The following is a 15,927-nucleotide window of genomic DNA, read 5'->3' on the forward strand; positions in this document are numbered from 1 at the left end:
TTAAAAATATTATTCAATCATTACAACAGTTATAAACAGATATTTAAATATATATAACTGAAAATATGCGTTTAACAGTTACAAACGATTACTTAAAATTTTATATATTATTTTTTATTTTATCTTAAATTTTCAATTTAAAATTTTTTTGAAAAATCACAAAATTATTGTTTATAATTTTTTTGGTTTTATTATATCTTAAAATGGTATTATTACAATCTTGCCACAAATGTAATGGAGACAATTTATTCTTAAAAAAATATTTTTTTCACACCTCAAAATCGGTTTATATAATAAAAATATTATATATAAAAATATTATATATAGGTGAATATTTAGCTTAAAGTTCAAAAAAAGCATAAATATAAATTTATTTCTTTTCAAGCTAAGAAATGCTATGTAAACCTTTCTTCTTTTTTATACATACATCTATACATATCCATTTTGTAATACCCGGCTAGATTCCAGCATCGGAATCCCTACCTTCTGGCGGAATCTCCGTTGAAATCTGGAATTTTGAGGATGTCAGAGTCTTCTTGAGGGGTAAAAATGTGTTTCTAAAATGTTTTCACATGATTTCCTGGTTTTAAATGAAAAAGAATTGAGTTTTGAAAAGAAAGGACAAAGGAGGCAATTGCCAGGTTCGGCCGCCGAAAGTGAAGTTCGGCCGCCGAACATAGGAAGGTTTCGGGAGCGCTTTTGGCTTCCGAAAGCCTTGTTTGAATGAACCAAGGTTCGGCCGCCGAACCTCAAGTTCGGCCACCGAACATGCATGAGTTTAGGGGGCACGTTAGGCTGCCGAAGGTGGTTCAGCAGACCACCTATAAAGAGCCCTCAGATCGGAAATGGACGAGTTTTCTCCCCATTCTCGAGCTCAGGTGAGTTTTGGTCTTCCTTTGGTCGTTTTCATGTTTTTCTCTACCCATCCTTCAAGTTTTCATGAGATCTACCCTTGTTTTGAAGTTTTGAAGCTTAAATAGAGTTTTGGGAGTTTGGAGGCTTTTGGAGCTTGGACCCTCCACACCTCCGAGTTAGGGATCGCACCACCCCTCGATCTCCAAGAGGTAAGTGTAGATCCTTGCTTTCCTAATGTTTTAATGAAGTTTTAAGTAAGTTTAAAGATGTTTTGATGGTTAAGTATGGGTAGCTAAGCATATTAGGATTTATGTGAGTTTTATGCCCAATGTATGTTTATGTGATGTTATATTGAAGGTTTAAGCTAGTTTATGCATGTGGGAGAGTGTATGCATGATTGGGAAAGAGCAAGTGAGATTATGGGTTGTTTTGATGGTTTTGGCCTATGTGGGTCATAAGCTATCTATGTATGCTTTTGATGTTGTTTGTGGAGTTTAATCTAGTTGTTAAGCTCCTTTATGCATGGTTAAGGGTTAATGCATGGTTTTGAGAAGTTTATGCATGTTTTAAGAGGTTGGATGCTTGTTTTTGGGGGTTGGGAGGCTTGTATGCACGAGGGCTGAGTTCTGGAGGAACTCAGGTTCGGCCGCCGAACCTGCCTATGGATGCATGGATTGGCCGCCAAACCTTGCCCCCGAAAGTTGTGTTTCGGATCTGGAGCAGACTTTCGGCCGCCGAAGGTGATGTTCGGCCGCTGAAAGTGCCTGAATTTCGGATCTGGAGGGAGGCTTCGGCCGTCGAACTTGCCGCCGAACCTGCCTGGCTTTCGGCTCTGGAAGGGACCTTCGGCCGCCGAAAGTGCCGCCGAAAGTGCCCTGTCCAGCCCTTTCATGAGTGTTTTCTATGCATGTTTAAGTGATGTTTTAGGGGGTTTTTGGGTAGCTGTTTATGAGTTGTTTAGAGTATGTTTGGCACCTCACTGGAGTCCACCTGTGTAGGATCGGGCCCGAGGAACCGAGGTGTTTAGCAGTGTCAGCCGTTTCAGAGTCGGTCCAGAGTTAGTCAAAGGTGAGTGGAACAGAACTCTGTTTTAAATTTAATGAACGTTTTAGCATGATTCATGTATCATACAATGCCATGATATGTAGTAGGTTGTTTTGCACTAGTATTCACAAATATGATGCATTGCATAGTATGTTGTTGATGTGGATGAATCTTGAATGATCCTCTAGCCCTCAGTACGACATGATATGACATGGTATGATATGAAATAGAAAGACCAGGTCGCCCCTGGCACTATGTTATACGTAAGCGAACACTAGGTGAGGCCTAATCGCCTTTGGTATAGTTGGACATGTTATGATATGAGTTAAGTAAGCGAATACTAGGTGTGGCCTCATCGCCCCTGGTATAGTTGGACATATTACGATATGTAGAGGGCTATTGGTGACAAATTCATCCTTGATGTGATATGTTTGTGATGTAATGCATTCCATAATAACATACGTTAAAATGAACTGTTTTCTTTATGGTTTCTGCCCACTGGGCTTTATAGCTCACCCCTCTCCCCTAACCCCAGGTTTGCAGGGTCAGAGGTAGTTCAGGAAGTCAACAGGATATGGCTATAGTTATGAGATGTAATAGAATAGTAGTGGACATGATGTAATGTAAGGTTATGTAATGATGTAAAAGAGTTGTATTGTAAAATAATATTATGTAATGTGATCAGAGTTATAGTATTGTGCTTGGCCCGAGTTGGATAATCCCTTTGTACATGAGTTTTATATTATGTTGATATATGTGTTGAACCGAATCTGACATAGGGTATACTGACCTTAGGGGTTTTATGAGTTCAGTCATAGTGCATACACAGGTCAAACTGGGTAAAGGTAAAGTTTTAAATGTTTTATGGAAATGTTTGATCATGTTTGGGATTATACTAACTGTACAGGATGTATAGTAGGCTTGCTACGAGTCCCGGCGGTCTTATACCGATTTGGATCCTAGCGCCGGTAGCGGTCCGGTTTCCGGATCGTTACACATTTGACTAATAAAAATAAAAAAAAACCTATCATATCTTTAAGCAGGATTATCTTAATTTTAAATCATCAATGGTAAATTAAATAATTATATACATCTGAATAAAAAATGAATATTTTGTAAATTTATTCATGTAATGAAATTGATGACAAGAAATTTGGTATACATTTTGAGAAGAAAAATAATTGCTACTTGATATATTATGGGATGAACTTAAGAAGTAAGCATTATTGCAATTTATATTTTATTTGGATATTTTATGAGGAGAGAAAAGATAATAAGAGAAGTAAAATATTTTTACTTTTTATCTTTTATTTTTCCTTCAATTTGGAGAGAAAATAAACAAAGAAAAAATAAACTTCATTTTCCTTTCTTTCCCAAATATAAAAAAGAAAATCAAGATTCTCTTTTACTTTTTACTCATTATCTTTTTTTCGGGACACTTTCCTCCTATCCAAACAGAGGCTTAGAGTTGTGGGATGAGAGAGAGGAAGAAAAGGCAGACTTGGGAACTCAGCAACTGTGTTCATGCTTCCATTCCATCTTTCTTCATCTATAAGTAAAATTTATTTTTCAGATGGGCCAAAAAGATTGACAGGCATGGGATTAGTTTGTTAATTTTTCTACATTTAACTTAATTTTCTAGAAATTTATTTCATATGATGGACATAAAATTTTTGAACCATTAACACTATCGAATGAGGTGGTTGCACTAGCTGGCTCAAACGAAAGGAGGCTATCATTTAGAAATCAATTGGGTTATAATTGGCTCAAATGAAAATGGATATATGGAGCCCATTGGGCTTAGATACAACAAAAGGGCTAGAGCCCAAATATAAGCAATATCCTCAAAAAAAAAAAAAAAATTCAATCCATAAATAAAAAGATCCACCAGAAAAATCAACCCTTAGCTAAAGGGATATTCTACCCAATTCGAGAACCGGTTGATTCCCAACTGCAGCGCTATTCTAGAGATGAAAAACCATGTTGAAGCTCCCGATCACTTAGAGAAGTAGAACCACCACAGGCAAACCTAAATTTTTGCTTAGATAATGTTAGAAATATTAAATTTTAATCGAATTGAATGTAGAAAAAAATAAAAAAATAAAAATTTGCATCAACATAATCATATTTAAATGAAAAAATAATAATATTAAATAGTTTTACAATAAAAAATATGAAATTATTCGTTTCGTTTAAATTGTCGCAAATTATAAACTATTAAAATATCCGATCTCTAAAAATATTCATCCAGAATAGTGATTAAAACGTTCTAAAAATTTGAGAACGAAAGAGATTTTAAATGTTAACTTTTTGCCTTTTTTACAAATTTTAAAAACCATCAAAAATGTTCCATATAAGGTCTCATAAGAGATTCTTCTATATTAAAACTCTAAAATTTTACTATAACAATATTTATTTATTTAATTTAAATAAATAAATTATAACTATAATTTTATAATTTTAATATATAGGTCATATAAATTTTAAACAATTTTAATTAAATTCCTACATAGATCAAAATCGTAATTTTTTTAAATTACACTATTATCTCATGTCTATTTATATAAAATCAAATTTTTATAAAATATATTTAAATAATTAAAATATATAAAAAATAATATTAACTGCAATCTATTATTGATTGTAGAACATATTACGAACAAGAAAAATCTCACTCATTTATAATTTTCTATTTTCTAGTAGTCCTGTAATATTAACAAAGACATTGATTACTTTGGGAGGACCACCATAATGGAACCCTGCAATAAGAAGGGAAATTCACCAACTGAGAGGCTTCCCTTGCCCCATCGGAGCTAGGAAATGGGTTCTAGAAATTCTGGGAGCAATTGGTCAGAAAGAAAAAAAAAAATCTCTCTTCACCTAAGAAGGAGAGAAAGAGATTATCTTTGATTTTCTCATCATACTCAATATATTGGTGGATTAAATAATTTTAGGCAAAAAGAATACATCTAAACTATGATTTACATATTTAAATGCTATATTAAATATGCGATTAATGCTATAACTGTGTGAAATAAACATTGCCGAGTTTCTAGATTATATGATTATGTACGGTATAATGGTGCATGTTTTAGAAACCATGTAATATAATTTTTCTTCTGGTTTCACTAAAAGGAGCCCAAGAAAAAACATGTCAGGTTGTTAGTATCATCTCCAACCAAAATTGATTAGTCCAAAAACAACAAGGATAAAGCCCGAGCCCTACGTCTCCGAGGTATGGTCGATGGTGGCAGGGAAGGTTCCTGGCTTTCAGGTCTCCTTGATTTGGGTCAACACTCGTTTGGTCGTAGGCCTGGACACGGTTGAAGGTATATGAAAGTGAATCTGAATGCTAAAAATTGAATGTGCATGAGTAAACTTGAATTTCTGAAACTCTCGCGTGATCTTGAATTGCATTGAGATAATCTCCTTCAATAATAATTGACTGTTGGCCTTTGTCAAAGGCTGCCAGTGTAGCCTTCCTGCACGCAAGCCCTTTGAGAACTAGTTGGATTCAAATTCAAAATTTTCACATGGTCTATTTTTCGAAAGATGAAATTTCTAATAAATAATTTAACTAGATTAAATAACTTAGTTGTCAATTAAGGAGTGGCGAGAGTTTTGAATTTTCAAAAAATTAAGAAAAATAATCAATCACTATTTTAAACAAAAACATTATTTTACTTAAAGTTGACTTAATTTTTCTTAGTACCCACAAAATTACAAAATGCGAAAATGTTCTCTGCCAAAGCCTAAGTTGATAATCAAATGATCCTCTCTTCATTTTTGGCTCAACGGAGCCCAAAACTTACTAGCTAAAATGGTAAAATACAAAAATGGTCCCTCCTAGTCCTTCCTGGTCCCCAATAGAATAATTAATTATCATCTTCCACTTTATTTACCCTTTCCATTCTGTACTACCCATGATTTTAATTCAAATCGCATCTCTTCCAAAAGGAATAGAACAATCATTTACCAAAATTGAAACATGCAGTAGTGCACATTCAAAGACCAAGTTTTTGCCTTCTATCTACAGTCTCAAAACGCAAACTCTTGTTTATTCTCAATTCTAACATAATCTCATACACAAATGCACAAACAAAAAAAAATAGATAAACTATCCTCCATATAAAATTAAAAATTTATTGAAATTTTAATTTAATTTAATTTATTTATTTTTAACAATTCTCTCATTTAAAATTAAAAAACTTCAATTCATTTTCAATTAAAATTTTAATTTTAAAAGAAATTTATAATCATTTTGCCACTATTGTATATATAATAATTATAACTTTATATTATAAAATATTTTTATTAGAGGTTTGATTTTTTTTTTAATAATCATTTTGTAGCTTTTTCTTATGCATTCATTACTTATGTGTTAAATTTCAAAATTAATTGGAATAAAAGTAATATCGCCCTAAAAAGCTTCTCCTAAGTCGAACCCATTTTCTAAAATTGACAACAGAGTCTGTTATGAAATGTTAAAATCTTTCTCAAGTGCGTGTGTTAAATTCTCCTGCTCTTTTTCTGAAGAGTAGGTAAATGGAAAAACGTTTGTACTTTGACTGAAGAATCATCTACCTTTTAAAAAAAAAAAAAAAAAAAAAGACTGTTATACAAATACATGATAGTAAAAAGCAAACTCAATCCCAAACCGAAAGTTACTTTTGAGGAGAGAACCATGGTACACCACATTAAACTCATCCTGCCCTCAGCCCCAGAAAATCTCCAAGCGCCTTTCAGAGAGCGTGGAATCACGAGCCAATGAAATTTTGTTTCCCGGTCAAGAAGGAATTTTCTACACCGTTTTTTGTTATAAATTCTCCGCGGTTAATAGGTCACAATCTCATGGACGGTAAGAGATTGGATGTGGATTTCACACTCAGCAGTATAGACGTGAGATTTGACGGATTGTTGTTTTTAAATCAATTTTGAAATTAATTAAAAGCAGTGTCAGTCTTCAATCATGAGCCTACGTATATTGGAAGGTTGGGGAGAGTATAGAAACGTATAGTAAATAGGTCTGCCCTACAAATTAAGGGACCTGCCCCTGCTCCTCCTTCTGCTCTACTGTACCATAATAATGTTTTTTTTTTTGAAGTGAAATAACAACGGCAGCAGACATGCATGAAGCCATGGACAATGAAATCTCCACCTTTGATTGTGATCTGATAATTAATCTACACATACAATGATTAGAATTTAACAGCTTTAATTCAAAAACCCTTGTGATGGAGTCTTTTCAAAGAGAATTCAAACCCCTCACCCTCTAAACTTAAAGAAGCAAAGATCAAGCTTTCATACCTCATATCCACGAATCCATTTCAATCCTGTGCCCTAATTCCCTGGCTTGGAGCAAGAGAATGAAAAGGGAAAAGAAAAGGACATATGAAACCCTAGATCGAAAGCGACATCAATGAAGCATATATGTGTATGCACTGCTTGATGAAATAGAAGGAAACAAACAAAATCAGCAAAAATAAAAAAGTTTCCCAAACTTCAAGCCGTACATGAAGATCTAAAAAAACTGAACTGAAGACTTCAGAATGATGTTTCGCAGATAATTTGAAAAAATCTGCTAGACTTTGGACTACACTATAAAGCAAGCACCTTTAAGACATATGCTCCTTTGTTTTCCGATCTATCCCCCTGAGCTTATGGAAGCGAAGTTGAGTAGAAAGCCATGGGAGCAAGAAAGAAACTACCACCGTCTGATTGTTGTAACCCAAGAAATTAGTATAAATTAATTCATGAAAAAGAAGAAAAAGCTAAAGATAATCATTTACCTTGATCTTTCTCATAAGGGAGAGAGAGAGAGAACCGATTCAAGTTAAGGATACATCACGAGAGTTTTACAAAGAGAGACCAACAGAGCTCAGTTGGCAGTATGCCCACCTCCATGTGAGCTCGTGAGAGAGACAGATTTCTACAGATGGGAGGTGGACAGAATGCCAATAAACTCTGTAAGAAACCCTTTGTTAAACCCACATGAAAGCTAAAACTATCCTTGTATTCACCACCGGAGGACGACACAAACACAGAGAACTAAGGAGATAAAAATTGGTAATAACAAGTTTTTCGGACGATAGAGTTAGATGAGGCAGATGGGTTTATTTAATATGCGAGGATAGCAGCACAGTAAATGAGAGAGAGAGAGAGAAAGAGAGAGAAGGGAAGGTGGTGGGTGTAATTAATTGAAAAAGCCAGCAAGAGAAGTGGCTTAAGACTCAAAAAGACAAGATATAAGTAATAATCAGATTGGATTGGATGGCTCATTCCATTCTCTCTCTGTGTAATAGGGCATATATATTTTAGAAGGATCAGAGGATCATCATAGTTATTCTTCCCTAAGCCCAGTTGCCCCTCGTTCCTGATGAAATCCCTCAAAGCCTCAAAACCCTTGTTCATCAGTCTTGTCTTTGGTTCACTCAACCCTTCTTTTCTTTTCACCCCTCGTTTCTGATGCCCAAAACTCAGTCACACGCACGCATCTATCTGAAACTCAATAGAAAGAAAGAAAGACATGGGTTAGCTTTGCTTAGGATTTCGCTTGAGAAATTAGAGGACTTGGCCTTTGTTTACTGCCCAAATAACGACAAATTACGAGAGCAAATTTCATGAGTTTCAGATAATATATAAAAAGCTGCTTTCTTTCTTCTTTTAATCTCTAACGCTCCAAACATCATCAAATCTGGACACTCGAGCGTTAGGACACAGTAAAAGGTTATCTAAGAGCCGTTCGATTACGAGGATAGATGTGGGGTTTCCACCTTTTGGTGACTCAACGCTTCATAATTGTCCATACATAGTTGCTTCATCGTAACCATGAACTAAGCTGTGAAACAGTGATCACAATTAATTTAATAAACTTTTTTCAAAAAAATATATATAAAAAATAAAAACTCAACTACTACCATTTTGGCTTTGAAGGATGAATGAATTTAATTAGGTAGGATATATACAACGTCCATTGTTGGTGTTCATTAATATTATTGATGGATTTTGTCACCTTTCTATCTAACAGTGATATAACTCATCATGTTAAGCATAGAAATGGCCAGGACATTGTTGGCTTCAAATCTAACATTGAAAATTTTGAGTGAAGAAAGACATATATCATCAAGTGCTTATGGACTTGCCTATTATCTTAGCTAGCCCTAAGCTCTAAGAATCAAAGTGCTCATTATGCCACCATTGAAGTAGTTCATTAGAGTTTTTACTTAGACATTTACATGTATTTCTTTTTCTCTCAATTATCAATAAAATTTAAAATAAAATATATACAAACATAATGAATAGATAGGAACTTCAAGGACATAGATGATAGTATACCATAGGAGAAATTATGAATTTTAGAAATATGATAATTAATTATAATTTTTTTAATAGAATATTAATTAATTTTTTATAAAAAATCTATATAGGCATTTGATGATACAATGCGATACCCTATAATTTTTAGACTAAGAGCTATAATGTAAAAATTAGAAAAAAGGAAAGTGATGAGATCCAACAAAGACTAATGGACCAACTTATAAGAGAGGACCCACTCGTTGTTGGTCCTACAATGACACCACTAATGTAATGAGTGTGGAATCCTAGGTACATTCTTGTTGTTGCCCTAGAATTCTTTTTCTTTTTGTTTTTAATAATCTTCCTCAAATTTCAAACACACAATGTCTTTTTGACCTATGTTAGACAAAGATAAAAATGTGATTAAAAGGTAAACCATAGGTCAATCTTCATCTCTAATTATAAAAATATGTATCATCACTATCGCTTCTCTTCCTCTACAGTCTCTTCTCCATTAGAATACATAGTCACGTGTACCACTCTTCCCAAAGAAAAAGAAAAGAAAAGAAAAGAAAAGAAAAGAAAGGAAATCTTCCCTTTTGTCGATTGATACGTCTCTGTGGTGTTTTTGCTTTTGTGAAATGGATTATAGTAATTTTATAAGAACAAACTCCCACAAATACTTATTGCATCTACGTGGGTATTTATGAGATGAGAGAGAAGCCTCTTTATAGTCCTGTATTTATTGCTTGGAAACTACCACCCACCATAACCCATTATTATTTATTTATTATTATTATTTTTTTTTAAACAATGGAAAGTTTGAAATAAGAGATATGAGGTCAGGATTCCCAAAGTTACAGACTGAAATTGACTTAGCTATTGTTCTTAGCTAACCTCTCTGAGTTGCTGTCCATACAGACACAGCCATGATTGAATCATTTGTGTGACGGTCAAAAATTTAAGAATACTAAACACTAGCTGCCACTACTTTTAATTTATTTATATATACACACCTTCCTGGCAATTTTGCTGGCTTTGAAAAATTGTTATCTCAACCAATACGAAATCAATGAAATTTATGTTGTGGGGTTCGTCATTTTTATTAGAAAGGACTTGTACCTCCATTTTCTGGTGAACCCTCACTGTACTTCTGCTCTATAATCTACTATATTTATTATTATTTTTATAATAAAAAATTGAGAGAGGGGTGATTTAATTATGAATCTATATATATATTTTTAACTATTGAATTAATCTGAACATGAATTTTATTTATGTCTTATAATTTGATTAGGAATAATTCAATTAGAAAATTTAAATTTTTAAAAGATGTAAAAATTATTTTTATTTAGTTGGTATTTATTTTTATCCGTATTCGTGAAGGAGAAATAACTTACATATTTTAATTTAATTAAATTACTTTTTAAAATGTAATTTTTTAAAAAATAATATATTTAAATTAAATAAGACCTTAATTAAGAATTTAATTATAAGTAATTATATATGTTTGTCTTGATATATTTCAGGATGATTTAATTACCAAAAAAATTGGTAATTTCAATATATATAGTTATATTTTGATATAAAATTGGAAAAAATTAACTCTAGAATTAATTATAAATTTAAATTAATGAATAGAACATGTTTTATTTAAATAATAAATAATTAAATTTCAATTTTAGAATTATTCAATCTCTACTCTACTCGCTCGTACATAATTAAATTATTAATAATGGGAAAGTTAAAATATTAAATAAGATAAAGTGGAATTAAAAAAATAAAAATAATTATTTACATAGTATAAAAAAACAAAGAGGTAAAATATGCATTCAGAAAATTGAATTTGATAAAACATGGAGGAGTTTTCTACATTGTAGTTGTCCCAACTCAAAAGATGTAACAAGTAAAAGAGAAGCAGCCAAAACGCACAATCCCATTGAATGCAGTAGCCGTTTTGAGGCAGGCAAAGGGTGAAAGGAGAAGTAAATGGGATCTTCTCATAAAATATGAAATACACCAAACAAATTTATGATCTATCCAACGTCATGGGATATATTAAAATGGACCCATAATTTGTCACATCAAATTCAATTATTGACCTTTGTCCATGGCTTTGGATCATCTCAGGCAGGCTAACCACTTTGTGTAGAGTACTCTTGTCTTCTTCTATGGAAGATGGAAAAAGGGAAAAGGGAAAGGAAAATAGTTGTACTATGAATTGAAATAATTTCATCTAAATAAATTAAATTGATAAATTTATATTTTTAATGGTATCGTGCAGGGATTGATAGTCTAACATTTGTTTTTAAATTGAAAATGAGAATCGAAAAATAAAATTCGAAACTTTTTAAATTTATTTGAATACACTTATCATCATATTAAATTTTTGGGTGCGATAGTTAGATATATTTAAAAAAAAAATTATTTATTTTCTGTTTTAGAGTTAAAAATTTTGTAAGAATTTAATTTAATAATTTTTTAATATTTATTTATTTAGAATAAAATTTAATTATTTTTAATTTGAAAGTTTTTTATTTTAAAAAGTAAAAATTTTGTATAATTTTAAAGAAATTTATTTAAATTTTTTCTTATAAAATAAATCATGTCGAATAAGAAAATAATAATCATCCCTCTCCTCAGAATCCAATCCAAATACTTGCCGTTTAAAAAAAATTATATGTAATGTTTAAATTTTAAATATGTGAAAAATATTAATAATGTTTTTTTCCAAATTTTTCAGAGTGATAAAAATGATTATTATTTATAAAAATGAATATTTATATTTAGTTTAAAAATAATAAAAATGGTGAATTGAATAAATTAATTTAAATTTATTATTAATTTATTTAAAATAAAAAAATCAATTAAATTTTATTAGTTTGAAAATAAATTTCAAACAAATAAATTCATCTACCAATGGAATTTAGTTATATTTTATTGATAAAATTTAATTATTTTCTTGCAATAATTACATTCCAAGCGGGGTGATAAGGTCCATAAGGAGAATACATATACCCATTTGGAATAAAAATTTTATAAACTTCAATTTAGTTATTTTTTCTATCAATTTTTTCATACAAAACTTTTTTAAAAAATTTATTTAAAATAAATTAAAATTACGTATAATTTTATAAAATTTTATTATATAATTTTTTTTCACGAAATAAATCATTTCAAACAGATAGATAATATTAATTTGAGGTAGCTAAGAAGCAAAGCAACATGAGTATTCAGTAGATTTCTCTTTTTCTAGTTTGCAACAGCAAAAATCTAGGGTTTGATAAAAGTTCATTCGCTTTGTTCCGTTGCTGCTCTTTCAGGTGCAGCTTTAATCCTCCATGTATCTACTACTTTTATGTCTTTTCAGAAAGCTAATAAGATTAGATGGATGCAATTGTGGGGACTGTATTCGGAAATCAGGATATGTTTTGACATTACTAATACAACTGCTGATTTAAAAAAAAAAACTTTTTAAAAAATATTATTTAAAAAATATTTAAAATTATTTTAAACATAATTTAGTCATAAAATATCAGAATAATAAAACCATTTTTTTAAATTTTTAAAAAAATATTTTTCCAACGCCAAACAAACTTTTAAAAAATTTAAAAGATATTATAATCAAGAAAAAAAAAATTACCATAAATTTATCTTTAGGAATATGCTTTACATGCATTGAAAGAGGATGGATGCATGGAAATCCACTATTTTTAATGATTGAGAGCTATGGGGTTGATGCAGTGGATGTGCTCCAACGTAGGTAAAATGCTTCATTCATTTCAAAGCTCGACAAAGCCCAAAGGTTTTTGAATTTTCTGCTTTTATGTAAAAGGATGCTACTGTTGGTTCTCTTTTTCTTTAATAATTAACAATTCCATTTCTCTTTATTATTTATATTTTTTTTTTTTTGCTCTAATCTTTAGGATTGGGTTGACTTGGGACTACTAGGATTCCCTTTGTAGGTTGAAAGGAAATTTAAAAAGTGATGGTATTGATTTCATTTATCAACTTTGGGAATAACTAATACTTCATTGTTCACTTCTGTCTATTATTTTAATTTAATGTTTGAATTTCAGTTATCTATATAATTCTACGGAGAATTATTATGAGATGGTTAAATTTTTGAAAAATTAATTAATTTGTTTTTATTTTAAAATTATTTAATTAAAATTTTTTATTTTAAAAAATTAAAATTTTTAATTTTTATATAAAAAAGTTATTAATCAACTTATTTTTGCATTCGTCACATAAACTAAATAATATAAATATTTAAAGTTTGATAAAATTAAATCCAGTGAGGTATCCAGATGTTGACACCTCGACAACGATTCGATTCAATAGATTTACTATTAATTTATGATTGATTCCGTTAAATCTTTCTATATTTAATTTTAAAGAATGAGACCTATAAGATAGAAAAAAACAGTTAGAGATTCATCAATGATGCCCTGGTGGAGACCATTATACTCAAATTAGGTTAAGAAATATTGAGATTCAGTAATATAAAAAGAAAATAAATAATAAAGCATTTAAAAGGGATATCCAGGGAGTCTCTATTTTAAGGTTCTTCTATGAATATATGAGAGAGGGATTAGCTTTTTTGAGCCTTGGTTTCTGGAAGAGAGAGCCTCAGGGAGAGTGAGAGCCCTCCTTTTGTGGGAAGTTAGTTCTAGGATATTTATACCCCAATTATCTGCTTTATGTCCCATCAGATTGGATAATAGCGTGATGCAATAAGTATATCAGGCGACTGGCAGTTGACTAATCAATGCAGAGTCGGTTTGCCCATGTCCTTTGGCAGGTGTGTCATACGTATTTAATGCCTCGGAGAGAGCTAGAGGGGCCGATTATCGCGTGGGAGGTCGGTGTCTTGCCCTAGTTTCATCAGGTTTGTACTCGACTTATTCAACCTATACAAAGGCAGGTTCCTTCCGGTTATTGAGGTCGGTTGTTCCTGTGTCAGTTGCCTGATTTATAGTACGAATCTTGAAGTGGTCGGTCCAGTTATTCCGGGCATTAGTCAAGTCTGGAGAGCTGAAGGTCTGATCTTCATATCCTATTGGTCGAACTTTTCCACTGCTTGGTCAGACCGGATGAACTAGCTCACAAAACTTTCCATATTCTATGTACACATGTCCCAATCCCACAGGTCCTATTTTTTGTGTTATCAGATGTCATTTCACTTCTCTGAGAGTTATTTATGACAGTTGGAGAAGCGAACCGTGTACAATGCTTTATTGCCAAGTGTGCGTCTATTAATTCCCTTTGAGTTATGAGGAGTTACTATGAGTACATCTGTCATGCTCGCACGTCCTCCCAAATGCATCTTGATAGCTATCGTCATTTGGATCATCAAAATACAGCGTTTTAAATGCTTATTAATGCCTGATTCCGAGTATAAATATAGGGATTTGCCTTTACTTTCCCACTTTTGCTGTTTTTGTTGTAATTGCCCGCTATTCTTAGAGTCATCCTCATTTCTTCCTTCTTCTTTCAAGCTTTGCGAATTTTAGGTACGCATTCTTCTTCCAATGGTTCCTCTATCATATCCTCGGATCAATAAGATAGTTTCTACGGTTACCCTCACCTCTCTTCAAGAAGCTTTCCCCGATCCTTTCTTTCTGCGAAGATCCATTACGTTCGAGCTCCGCATTCCAATGAATGGATTGCTTTTATCTTTCGCTCCTACTCATGATCTAGTGGACGCCTAGTTCAAGAGAATGCTTGTCTTCTACTTGAAGCAGATTAATTATGGCCTTTCTCTTTCCCTTATCTGGGTTTTTTCATTATGTTTTTAGGTTTTTCTAGGTCACACATCGGATGTTGACCCCAAATTCTGTCTTGTTCATGAGTCAAGGTAGTGTATCAGGGTTAGGGCTTTGGTTCTTCCTTAAATCTGTTCCGAGAATTCTTTAAGTTTTTGAAGGCCAACAATGGCTTCTTGAGCTTCTGCAGTAGGAATGATCTAGCTATTTTCACTGACCATAAATACTCCATCAAACACTGAGTGGAGAATTTTGCCATAGTCGAAGCTAAAGGGAGCTTCAACTGGGGGTTAAAGTTAGGATGGGGAATTATTGATACCTTTTATAACTCCTTCCCTTTTCTTTCTGAGTGGGAACAGTTGTACTTTGCTCGGATATCCTCTCTGCCCTTCAAATATGGCGTTTTCAAATGTTTGGATATCCGCCCGAGGGAGGATTGTTATTCTGCCGGTACTGACCATTCTTTTGGTTGTTGCTCTTTTGTTGGCCTTGTTATTATGTGTTTTTATGCATGTTTGGTACTTTTTTGCAGCTTCTATAATTCCTATGGAGAAGATCTCGACTCCTCAGAACTTTTCCCTCAATCGGGATGCTATCCAGAGTGCTGTTGAAGCTTTTAAAACCCAAAAAGTTATGGATGTGGTGACAGAGATGTCAGGGGTGGAGCCCGTTTCAGCTTAGGTTGCACCTCCATTGTCTTCTACTGGGGTCCATATGGAGCTGGCCTTTAGTCAACTCTGACTAGGCTAAGGTTGTGCCTACAGTGATTGAGGGTGCTTCTGTTCTTGAGTGTAGCTTGAAAGTTGCTATAGTGAAGGTGGTGGTAAGCCCTGACAGGTCTTCCTTATTGAGGAGATCGGTGGAGGTTTGAAGCGGAAGAATTCTCGCTTGTATCAGGAGACGACTAGTGCTGCTGCAGGGTCGACAAGAAAGAAGAGGAGGCTGGTGAAGGAGTCCGAGCTAG

General features: G+C 32.6%; 1 long non-coding RNA gene across 2 annotated transcripts; it reads right to left on the reverse strand.

Moving 5' to 3' along the window:
* Positions 1-7,040: 7,040 nt before the first annotated feature.
* On the reverse strand, positions 7,041-8,778 carry LOC110614754. 2 transcript variants are annotated; one of them, XR_002487833.2, is made up of 3 exons: positions 7,689-8,517; positions 7,207-7,613; positions 7,041-7,082 (listed from the first exon to the last, which is right to left on the reverse strand). It is a non-coding gene; the product is annotated as an uncharacterized LOC110614754 (long non-coding RNA). The 2 variants fall into 2 exon arrangements; XR_002487832.2 differs by having other exon boundaries at positions 7,041-7,613; positions 7,689-8,778.
* Positions 8,779-15,927: the final 7,149 nt, after the last annotated feature.

The sequence above is a fragment of the Manihot esculenta genome, chromosome 5 (assembly GCF_001659605.2).
Source record: "Manihot esculenta cultivar AM560-2 chromosome 5, M.esculenta_v8, whole genome shotgun sequence".
NCBI classification, from domain to species: Eukaryota; Viridiplantae; Streptophyta; class Magnoliopsida; order Malpighiales; family Euphorbiaceae; genus Manihot; species Manihot esculenta.